The sequence below is a fragment of the Vicugna pacos genome, unplaced genomic scaffold (genome assembly GCF_048564905.1).
Source record: "Vicugna pacos unplaced genomic scaffold, VicPac4 scaffold_19, whole genome shotgun sequence".
Classification (NCBI taxonomy): Eukaryota; Metazoa; Chordata; class Mammalia; order Artiodactyla; family Camelidae; genus Vicugna; species Vicugna pacos.
This window is the reverse complement of record NW_027328740.1, coordinates 14,223,952-14,234,626: the sequence shown is the minus strand read 5'-3', so window position 1 is coordinate 14,234,626 and position 10,675 is coordinate 14,223,952. Positions and strand designations below refer to the sequence as shown.

Below are 10,675 nucleotides of genomic sequence, written 5' to 3'. Positions count from 1 at the left end.
GCCTTGGGTTTGAAATCAGAATGAAAAGCCTTAGGATCTTCTACATTCATAACCTGGGCTGGGATTATGGTTTGGTTTGAGGCACAGGATGCGCAACAGCTCTGTGGTTGCCTTCGTGCACCCGTGCCACAAGGATGAGAGGACCAGGTAGAGTGATCCAATTCCACAGCGTGAGAAGAGGAAGCATTCCCTTCAGCACTATCTCCCAAAAGCGGATGCTACATTTTGGATGGCACCGGCACGGTACGGCACCGAGGACACCAAGGTAGGTCTGCGGGATCATTCCAGCAGGCCCTGATGTGTGACATCCATGGATGTGCTTCCAATGTTGTTTCAGTAGACAGAGAAACCCTGGGAAGAACTGCTTCCATTGGGACATTCCCGTGGCATTACAAAGCACATGCGCACTCTCAGTTTGCTGTTTTGGAAACACTCCAATATGACATAGAGCAGAATGCAGAGCTGAGAACCTTTAGAAGCCTCATTTCCACAAGAGGAAGTGTCCTGTGCACTTTCAGTATTGTGAGATAAGCGTAATTAAAATGAAGATATTCTAATCGAATTAGTATGTGTTGTTCATCAAAACAAATGCAACAACAGCAATTGGAGATATACCAAACAACACACACAGGTACAGGTTATGGCATCAATGCCTAGGAGAAATTGTCCTCACAGAAATCCCATGGAATTGCGTACAGCCAAGAGTCTTAAATTTTCACTTAACAAAGCCCTAGAATTGTACATTAGATACCTGATATTACCTGACCAGAAGAGATGAAGAAGTACAGTAAAAGAAACAGGAAGTACCATTTTCAGTTCCAAAGATATTGAAGGCGCAAAAGATAAGCTTTCAAACAACTAGACTGCAAAACGCTATCCAGACAAAATGTTGAAAATGGCGGTCAGGATAACACTGAAAAACAACAGTGTGTCAGAATCACAAAAGGCAGAATACCAGAAAAGGGGAAGAGAAAGTCTAAAAACGAGCCAAAAAATATCAGAAAACTCAATGGATGTGATATTATCAGGGCTAAAATTCAGTCCATAGCAGACAAGAAAATGCAGAGGGACGCATGAATGACTGTGAAGACAGGGGAACAGAAATCCCTCGGTCAGAAGCGGATACAGGAAAGCAAGTGCAAACCAATGAAAACATTGCTGTTGAATCCTGGGTTAAGACAGGGCATGAAAGACTAGAATTCATAAGAGTCACAAATGGAAACGCAAGAGATAAAGAAACAAAAAATGTCTGAAAATTTATCTGTAGAAAACTCAGACAGAAACATGCTGAAAGCCAAGAAAGAATCATCTATGCGAATTCAGGAATTACACAGCATCCGAAGGAGGTGGAATCCCAATAGACCTACCAGCAGCTGTATGATTCAAACCAACAAAGTTCATGAATATCCCAGTGGTTAAAATGCACCTGGAGGAAACAACACAGTCACAAGGGAACCTCCTCAGAGGTTTCAGCTGATATCTCGGCAGCAATATTGCAGGACAGGGAGAAGTGCCAGGACACAGACCATATCCTGAATGGCCAAATGTTACCACCTAGGGTAGCCTATGCCCCATGACCACCATTTATAATAACGGCAGGGCTAGAGAATTCCACAGACTGGCAAATCTTAAAAGAATTCAGCAGTTCAAAACTTCTTCTAAAAGGAAGGTTGAGAATACTCCTCTGAATAGAAAAGCAGCAAGATGAAAATGAAAGAAGGAAACCATTATTGGAAATGCAAGAAGAGCATGAGTGGCAAAGAGAAACAAGAAGAAAGCAAGGAGGACATCAAAACCCTAAAGATGGGAGAGGGAAGCAGGAAATCATAGGTGATTGGAAGCACTATCTTAAATGAATCAGCTTATTTGACTCTCTGTTTGAAGCGAAAGGAGAGATGCATGGCCTGAAGTCTTTGCAAAACAAGCGAGAAGAAGACCAACCAAGAATCAAGCCAACAAACAACCCTTAAAAGGAACGGTTAGCTGACATATAACAAGGGAAACATGATTAATCAAAAGAAAATACTTAAGGTGATGTCAAGGTTCATTCAGCACGCATCGACCCTGTATCGCGGCTTGCATGTACTCAGCACACTTGTATTCTGAAATCAGAGGCGAGCATTCATATTCGTAAATATTGATTCATAAGAGCATATCGTGACCCCACCCAAATGCCGATTTCGAATCCAATGGATTCCTTGTCCGTGATGTAGACTTGTATGTATTCCAACAGGATGAAGTAATGCCATATTCTACGCTACGTAGAGAAGAAATTTAAGAAGCCTATAACAAAGGCAAGTAGCTCTGCCAAAGTGTACTAGGAGCAAAAGAGACAGACAGTAAATTGCGCATTGGGGTTGGTTTCATTTCTTGGAATTTCAGCCTCCATGAAAGAAATGGATCCATGTCCTGAGAGTGCGGGTGTTTCAGCAGAAATCAGGCGACGCATATGTATTCTGGGTGTACGGATATTATAGGAACATAAGTCTCCTTTAGTGGGTCTCTGTGTACTGTGAACTGTTAGAAAGTTTAAGGACGTGTGAAACCATCAACTGAAAAGCGACACACTTCTCTCCATTGGTACTGTACATACAGATCTGAACAAAAGGAAATAGGTAAGAAGAAAGGCCCATGGGACGCTAGTGGGTAGAATCACATTTACCTTAGGAACCTCTCGTCGGATGCAGCTCCTCCCCCAACAGTGACAAAATGCAGCAGACATTGGGGATGACAATTACCCGTTGGATTCCAGGTGGAATGTTGGTGTGTACCGCGAGGCTAGTTGTGGCTGTTGGATCCTAGGTAACCGGGCAGAGTTCTGTGGGTGGATCAGTGTGATGGAGGGGCTGCCGCCCTCTGTGGAGCTTGGCTTAGGTCTTTGGTCCGGGAAGCTGTGTAAGTTCGAGATACTGCTGCTGCCCAAAGACCTGAGTTCACAGGTCAGTTTCCAGAACCTGAAAGGGCAGACAGTGGAAGATCTGCCTGTCATCAGCTTACTGGTGAGGCTCCGAGGTACTTTCAGACTTGCTCAGTCCTGGTGAAGTCGACTTTAGGGGAGACACGAAGAGAAGCTGGCCGAAAAGCTGGCTGCACGGATTGAGGAGAGATGCGAACACATGGATGAGAGATGTTCTGCTACAATGGAGAATACTGGCGTGGAGACAGCTGTAGAGGATACCAGGCTCAAAAGTCATTCATGAGACATATTGAAACTCGCTGATACTGGCAGAAACATACGGAGTGCCAACGTGGACTTGAGGAAGTTCCTCAATTCTCTTCTCCAAGAACGGGTCCAAGGTCCCTGACGTCTGCAAGAGAAGAGATGGCAGAGATGATCAAAACGCTCCTGTTCTTGGAAGAGGTCGTGAGAATCCACACGTCCCAAGGGGCCTTCCCAAGCCATTCAGACCAGAATTCACCAAGCCCAGGTAAGCCTTTTCCCAGGTTTGGGCCTAGCTGGCAAGCACTTGCCCTTCCCTCCCCTCCACACAGGCATCCATTTTGAAGGATCAGTAGCTAAGCTGCAATGAAGCCAGTAAGAGAAGAGCAAGCCCCTCCAAGAATCAGAGTTCCTCCATCTTCACACTCTGTGAACAACAGTGAACTCCTTAAAGGTCCAATAAGCTTGGCTGAAATAGATAGGAATTGAATACTTAGCTCACACCTAGAAACGATGTCCTTCCGCTAGATTCAGCAAATGTTGTGTTTATGTCTTCCCTGGGGTGAAGGGAGTGTGGTAAGTGAGGGGAATCTTTGACTGAACTTGTATCTGTATTAGGCCTCAGTTTTTCAAGACAGTATAGGTAAATAGTACAAGTCAGAAAGAGAACTGTACTGTAAAAGTCGCCAATGATATTAAAGACACAGCTTATGTGGATAGTCTTTCACTTGAGTCAAGCCCCCGGGGGCACTATATCATGCGGGTGCAGACTTGGTTGCGTTAAATGGCTTTACCCAACATGATCGGATGATTGAGTGTTCTCATCACTGATAGAAGATCACCTGGTTCTCAATAGACTAGAATAACTGCAGCAGGGTTCTCCTAGCTCTAATGCCTCTAGGTCCTTTTGGATTCAAACCTAAATGTATATATTTGGTTTCTTTCCTCTTGTATTTTCCTAGAGAGGGATGTTACCCCTTGAAATGCCAACATTGGCCAGTAGGTGTCATTGGGAGTAAAGGGCACGAATGCACAAGTGTATCCAAGGTTGGGGGTTATTTCAAGTTTCCAATAGTTATTTCATGGTTCCTGTTGGTTTCGGAGGCTTCAACACTAAAGAGTTGACATGACCCCTTTAACAGTTTGAACTGCTAATTTGCATTCTATCTGTCTAGGTTTTCCGTCGAGCTGACAAAATGTTACCAAAATTGACAAGTCTGGCTTCTAGGTCGATTGAATGTCTTTCAAAAAATAACTTCATTTTCATATAACTCCCAAAACATGTAAATGAATTCTTTTAAACTTCTTAAAGACTGCAAATGAGATATCAACACAATGTCAAAACAGGTGTATTCGGACCATCCCTCCCACCACGGCTGTATAGAAACAAAGAGCTAAGCAAATATCACATTTCTGTGAAATGTGTCTGGATAGTGTTGATTCATCGATGCCCAGTTGGCAGAGAAGAAGTGCAACCTGCACTCACTCGCTCCCATGAACAGAGCAATGGAAACTCCCACTCACCCAGCCCTTGGCACAGGACACATGCGGAAGAGAGGTCTGTTACTTCCAAAGACAGGATGAGGCCTCAGGACACCTGGAAGCAGGAGAAGGCAAAGCAGGGAATGGAATCCAGTGCAGGGTCTGACCCCTGATGATGGAGCAACAAGGGTGAAACTGTGTTTATCTTGGACGCACACTATCAAGCAGACAGAAGACATGGGATAGAAGGTGATGTGCTGAGATTTACAAGAGTGCACAGCAGATGTTTGGCTGACAGGACTCAAAAACCAGCGCAAAATATCCCCACAGTTGATTCTGAGACCAAGATCCCAGCTGCCAAATTTGAGGTAGCAGAGGCAACGGTCAGTGAGGGATAGGGCTACGGATGATGGCACATGCTGAGTCTCAGGGATCTGGAGTGCATTGTGGGATGTGGTGGGTCGAATCAAGAGAGCAAACCGAACTGTGTACAAATGATAAAGCAACCATACTGGTCAGGCGGTTGAGATTACCGATATGTCCCATGGCCACACCAATTGCATCTGCAGGACCAGGGACCAATTGGGCATTTTGCCAATAGAGCACGTGTGAGGCTGAATCAGAGCTATCGTGCATCTGTTCTGAGTGTTCCAAGGGGCCTTGGATTTGAAATCAGAATGAAAAGCCTTAGGATCTGCTACATTCATAACCTGGGCTGGGATTATGGTTTGGTTTGAGGCACAGGATGCGCAACACCTCTGTGATTGCTTTCGTGAACCCGTGCCACAATGATGAGAGGACAAGGAAGAGTGGTCCAAGACCACAGCATGAGAAGAGGAAGCATTTCCTTCAGCACTACCTTCCAAAATCAGATGCTACATTTTGGATGGCACCTGCACGGTACGGCACCGAGGACAACAAGGTAGGTCTGCGGGATCATTCCAGCAGGCCCTGATATGTGACATCCATAGATATGCTTCCACTGGTGTTTCTGTAGACAGAGAAGCTCTGAGAAGATCTGCTTTCATTATGACATTCCCGAGGCTCTACAAATCACAAGCGCACTCTCAGTTTGCTGTTTTGGAAACACTCCAAAATGACATAGAGCAGAATGCAGAGCTGAGAACCTTTAGAAGCTTCATTTCCACAAGAGGAAGTGTCCTGCGCACTTTCAGAATTGTGAGATAAACATAATCAAAATGAAGTTATACTAATCGAAATAGGATGGGTTTTTCATCAAAACTAATGCAACACCAGCAATAGGAGATATACTAGACAACACACACAGGAACACGATATGGCATCAATGTCTAGGAGAAATTTTCCTCACAGAAATCCCATGGAATTGCGTAGAGCCAAGAGTCTAAAATTTTCACTTAACCAAGCCCTAGAAGTCTACATTAAATACCTGATATTACCTGACCTGTAGAGATGAAGAAGAACAGTAAAAGAAACAGGAAGTACCATTTTCAGTTCCAAAGATATTGAAGGCCCAAAAGATAAGCTTTTAAACAACTAGACTGCAAAACGCTATCCAGGCCAAGTGTTGAAATTGGAGGTCAGGGAAACACTGAAAAACAACAGTGTCTCAGAATCACAAAAGGCAGAATACCGGAAAAGGGGAAGAGAAACTCTAAAAACGAGCCAAAAAATATCAGGAAACTCAATGGATGTGATAATATCAGGGCTAAAATTTAGTCAAAAGCAGACTAGATAATGCAGAGGGACGCGTGAATGACTGTGAAGACAGGGGAACAGAAAAACCTCGGTCAGAAGCAGACATAGGAAAGCAAGTGCAAACCAATGTAAACATTGCTGTAGAACCATGGGTTAAGACAGGACATGAAAGACTAGAATTCATAAGAGTCCCAGATGGAAAAGCAAGAGATAAAGAAACAAAAAATGTCTGAAAATTTATCTGTAGAAAAATCAGATTGAAACTTGCTGAAAGCCAAGAAAGTATCATCTATGCGAATTCAGGAATTTCACAGCATCCAAAGGAGGTGGAATCCCAATAGACATACCAGCAGCTGTATGATTGAAATCAACAAAGTTCACGAATATCCCAGTGATTTAAATTGCACCTGGAGGATACAACATAGTCACAAGGGAACCTCCAGAGAGGTTTCAGCTGATATCTCGGCAGCAATATTGCAGGACAGGGAGGAGTGTCAGGACACAGACCATAACCTGAATGGCCAAATGCTGCCACCTAGGGTAGCCTATGCCACATGACCGCCATTTCTAATAACTGCAGATCTAGTGAATTTCACAGACTGGCAATTCTTAAAAGAATTCAGCAGTTTAAAATTTATCCTGAAAGAATGGTTGAGAAATCTACCCTGAATAGAAATGCAGCAAGAAGAAATGGAAAGAAGAAACCATTATTGGAAATGCAAGAAGAGAATGAGTGGCAAAGAAGCAATAAGAAGAAGGTAAGTAGGACATCAAAACCCTAAATATGGGAGAGGTAAGCAGGAAATCATAGGTGATTGGAAGCACTCTCTTGAGTTAATCAGCATATTTGACTCTCTGTTTGAAGAGAAAGGGGAGATGCATGGCCTGACTTGTTTGCGAAAAAAGCTAGAAGCCGACCAACAAAGAATCAAACCTAAAAACAAGCACCAAAATGGTACGGTTGGCTGACATTTACCACGGGAAACATGACTATTCAAAAGAAAATTCTTAAGGTGATGTCAAGGATCATTAAGCATGCATCGACCCAGTATCGGGGCTTGCATGTACTCAGCACACTTGTATTCGGAAATAAGAGACGTGCATTCATATTAGTAAATTTTGATTCATAAGAGCATATCGTGACCTAACCCTAAGGCCGATTTGGAATCAAATGGATTCGTAATCCGTGATGTAGACTTGTATGTCTTCCAACAGGATGAAGGAATGCCATATTTTACGCTACGTAGAGAAGAATTGTAAGAAGTCTATAACAAAGGCAAGTAGCTCTGCCAAAGTGTACTAAGAGCAAAAGAGACCGAGAGTAAAGTGCACGTTGGGGTTGGTTTCATTTCTTGGAATTTCAGCCCCCAGGAAAAAAATGGATCCATGTCCTGAGAGTGCGGGTGTTTCAGCAGAAATCAGGCGACACATATGTATTCCGGGTGTACGGATATTATAGGAACATAAGTCTCCTTTAGTGGGTCTCTGTGTACTGTGAACTGTTAGAAAGTTTAAAGACGTGTGAAACCATCAACTGAAAAGGGACACACTTCCCTCCATTGGTACTGTGCATAGAGATCTGAACAAAAGGAAAGAGGGAAGAAGAAAGGCCCATGGGACGCTAGTGGGTAGAATCACATTTACCTTAGGAACTTCCCGTCGGATGCAGCCCCTCCCCCAACACTGACAAGATGCAGCAGCCATTGGGGATGGCAGTTAGCGGTTGGATTCCAGGTGGAATGTTGGTGTGTACCGCGAGGCTTGTTGTGGCTGTTGGATCCTAGGTAACCGGACAGAGGTCTGTGGGTGGATCAGTGTGATGGAGGGGCTGCCGCCCTCTGTGGAGCTTGGCTTAAGTGTTTGGTCCGGGAAGCTGTGTAAGTTCGAGATACTGCTGCTGCCCAAAGACCTGAGGTCACAGGTCAGTTTCCAGAACCTGAAAGGGCAGACAGTGGAAGATCTGCCTGTCATCAGCTTACTGGTGAGAGTCCGAGGTACTTTCAGACTTGCCCAGTCCTGCTGAAGTCAACTTTAGGGGAGACACGAAGAGAAGCTGGCCGATAAGCTGGCTGCACGGATTGAGGAGAGATGCGAACACATGGATGAGAGATGTTCTGCTACAATGGAGAATACTGGCGTGGAGACAGCTGTAGAGGATACCAGGCTCAAAAGACATTAATGAGACATATTGAACCTCGCTGATACTGGCAGAAACATACGGAGTGCCAATGTGGACTTGAGGAAGTTTCTCAATTCTCTTCTCCAAGAACGGGTCCAAGGTCCCTGACGTCTGCAAGAGAAGAGATGGCAGAGATGATCAAAACGCTCCTGTTCTTGGAAGAGGTCATGGGAATCCACACTTCCCAAGGGGCCTTCCCAAGCCATTCAGACCAGAATTCACCAAGCCCAGGTAAGCCTTTTCCCAGGTTTGGGCCTAGCTAGCAAGCACTTGCCTTCCCTCCCCTCCACACAGGCATCCATTTTGAAGGATCAGTAGCTGAGCTGCAATGAAGCCATTAAGAGTAAAACAAGCCCCTCCTAGAATCAGAGTTCCTCCAGCTTCACACTCTGTGAACAACAGTGAACTCCTTAAAGGTCCAAAAAGCTTGGCTGAAATAGATAGGAATTGAATACTTAGCTAACACCTAGAAACGATGTCCTTCCGCTAGATTCAGCAAATGTTGTGTTTATGTCTTCCCTGGGGTGAAGGGAGTGTGGTAAGTGAGGGGAATCTTTGACTGAACTTGAATCTGTATTAGGCCTCAGTTTTTCAAGACAGTATAGGTAAATAGTACAAGTCAAAAAGAGAACTCTACTGTAAAAGTCGCCAATGATATTAAAGACACAGCTTATGTGGATCGTCTTTCACTTGAGTCAAGCCCCCGGGGGCACTATATCATGCGGGTGCAGACTTGGTTGCGTTAAATGGCTTTACCCAACATGATCGGATGATTAAGCGTTCTCATCACTGATAGAAGAACACCTGGTTCTCCATAGACCAGCATAATTGAAGCAGGGTTCTCCTAGCTAGAATGCCTCTAGGTGCTTTTGGATTCAAACCTAAATGTATATATTTGGTTTTTTCCTCTTGTATTTTCCAAGAGAGGGATGTTACCCCTTGAAATGCCAATATTGGCCAGTAGGTGTCATTGGGAGTAAAGGGCAGGAATGCACAAGTGTATCCAAGTTTGGGGGTTATTTCAAGTTTCCAATAGTTATTTCATGGTTCCTGTTGGTTTCGGAGGCTTCAACAGTAAAGAGCCGACATGAACCCTTTAACAGTTTGGACTGCCAATTTGCATTCTATCTGTCTAGGTTTTCCGTCGAGCTGACAAAATGTTACCAAAATTGACAAGTCTGGCTTCTAGGTCGATTGAGTGTGTTTCAAAAAATAACTTCATTTTCGTATAACTCCCAAAACATGTAAATTAATTCTTTTAAACTTCTTAAAGACAGCAAATGAGATATCAACACAATGTCAAAACAGGTGTATTCGGACCATCCCTCCCACCACGGCTGTATAGAAACAAAGATCTTAGCAAATATCACATTTCTGTGAAATGTATCTGGATAGTGTTGATTCATCGATGCCCAGTTGGCAGAGAAGAAGTGCAACCTGCACTCACTCACTCCCATGAACAGAGCAATGGAAACTCCCACTCACCCAGCCCTTGGCACAGGACACTTGCCGAAGAGAGGTCTGTTACTTCCAAAGACAGGATGAGGCCTCAGGACACCTGGAAGCAGGAGAAAGCAAAGCAGGAAATGGAATCCAGTGAGGGTCTGACCACTGGTGATGGAGCAACAAGGGTGAAACTCTGTTTAACTTGGACGCACACTCTCAAGCGGACAGGAGACATGGGATAGAAGGTGATGTGCTGAGATTTACAAGAGTGCACAGCAGATGCTTGGCTGACAGAACTCAAAGTAACCAGCGCAAAATATCCGCACAGTTGATTCTGAGACTAAGATCCCAGCTGCCAAATTTGAGGTAGCAGAGGCAACGTTCTGTGAGGGATAGGGCTACGAATGATGGCACACGCTGAGTCTCAGGGATCTGGAGTGCATTGTGGGATGTGGTGGGTCGAATCAAGAGAGCAAACCAAAATGTGTACCAATGATAAAGCATCAAAACTGGTCATGTGGTTGAGATTACCGATATGTCCCATGGCCACACCCAGTGCATCTGCAGGACCAGGGACCAATTGGGCATTTTGATAATAGAGCACGTGTGGGGCTGAATCAGAGATATCGTTCATCTAGTCTGAGGGATCCAGGGGGCCTTGGTTTTGAAATAAGAATGAAAAGACTTATGATCTGCTACATTCATAACCTGGGCTGGGATTATGGTTTGGT

General features: G+C 44.4%; 1 long non-coding RNA gene across 1 annotated transcript; it reads right to left on the bottom strand.

Moving 5' to 3' along the window:
* Positions 1 to 3,053: 3,053 nt before the first annotated feature.
* Positions 3,054 to 8,208, bottom strand: LOC140693035 (uncharacterized). Its single transcript, XR_012068686.1, has 3 exons — positions 7,964 to 8,208; positions 4,685 to 4,757; positions 3,054 to 3,308 (listed from the first exon to the last, which is right to left on the bottom strand). It is a non-coding gene; the product is annotated as an uncharacterized lncRNA (long non-coding RNA).
* Positions 8,209 to 10,675: the final 2,467 nt, after the last annotated feature.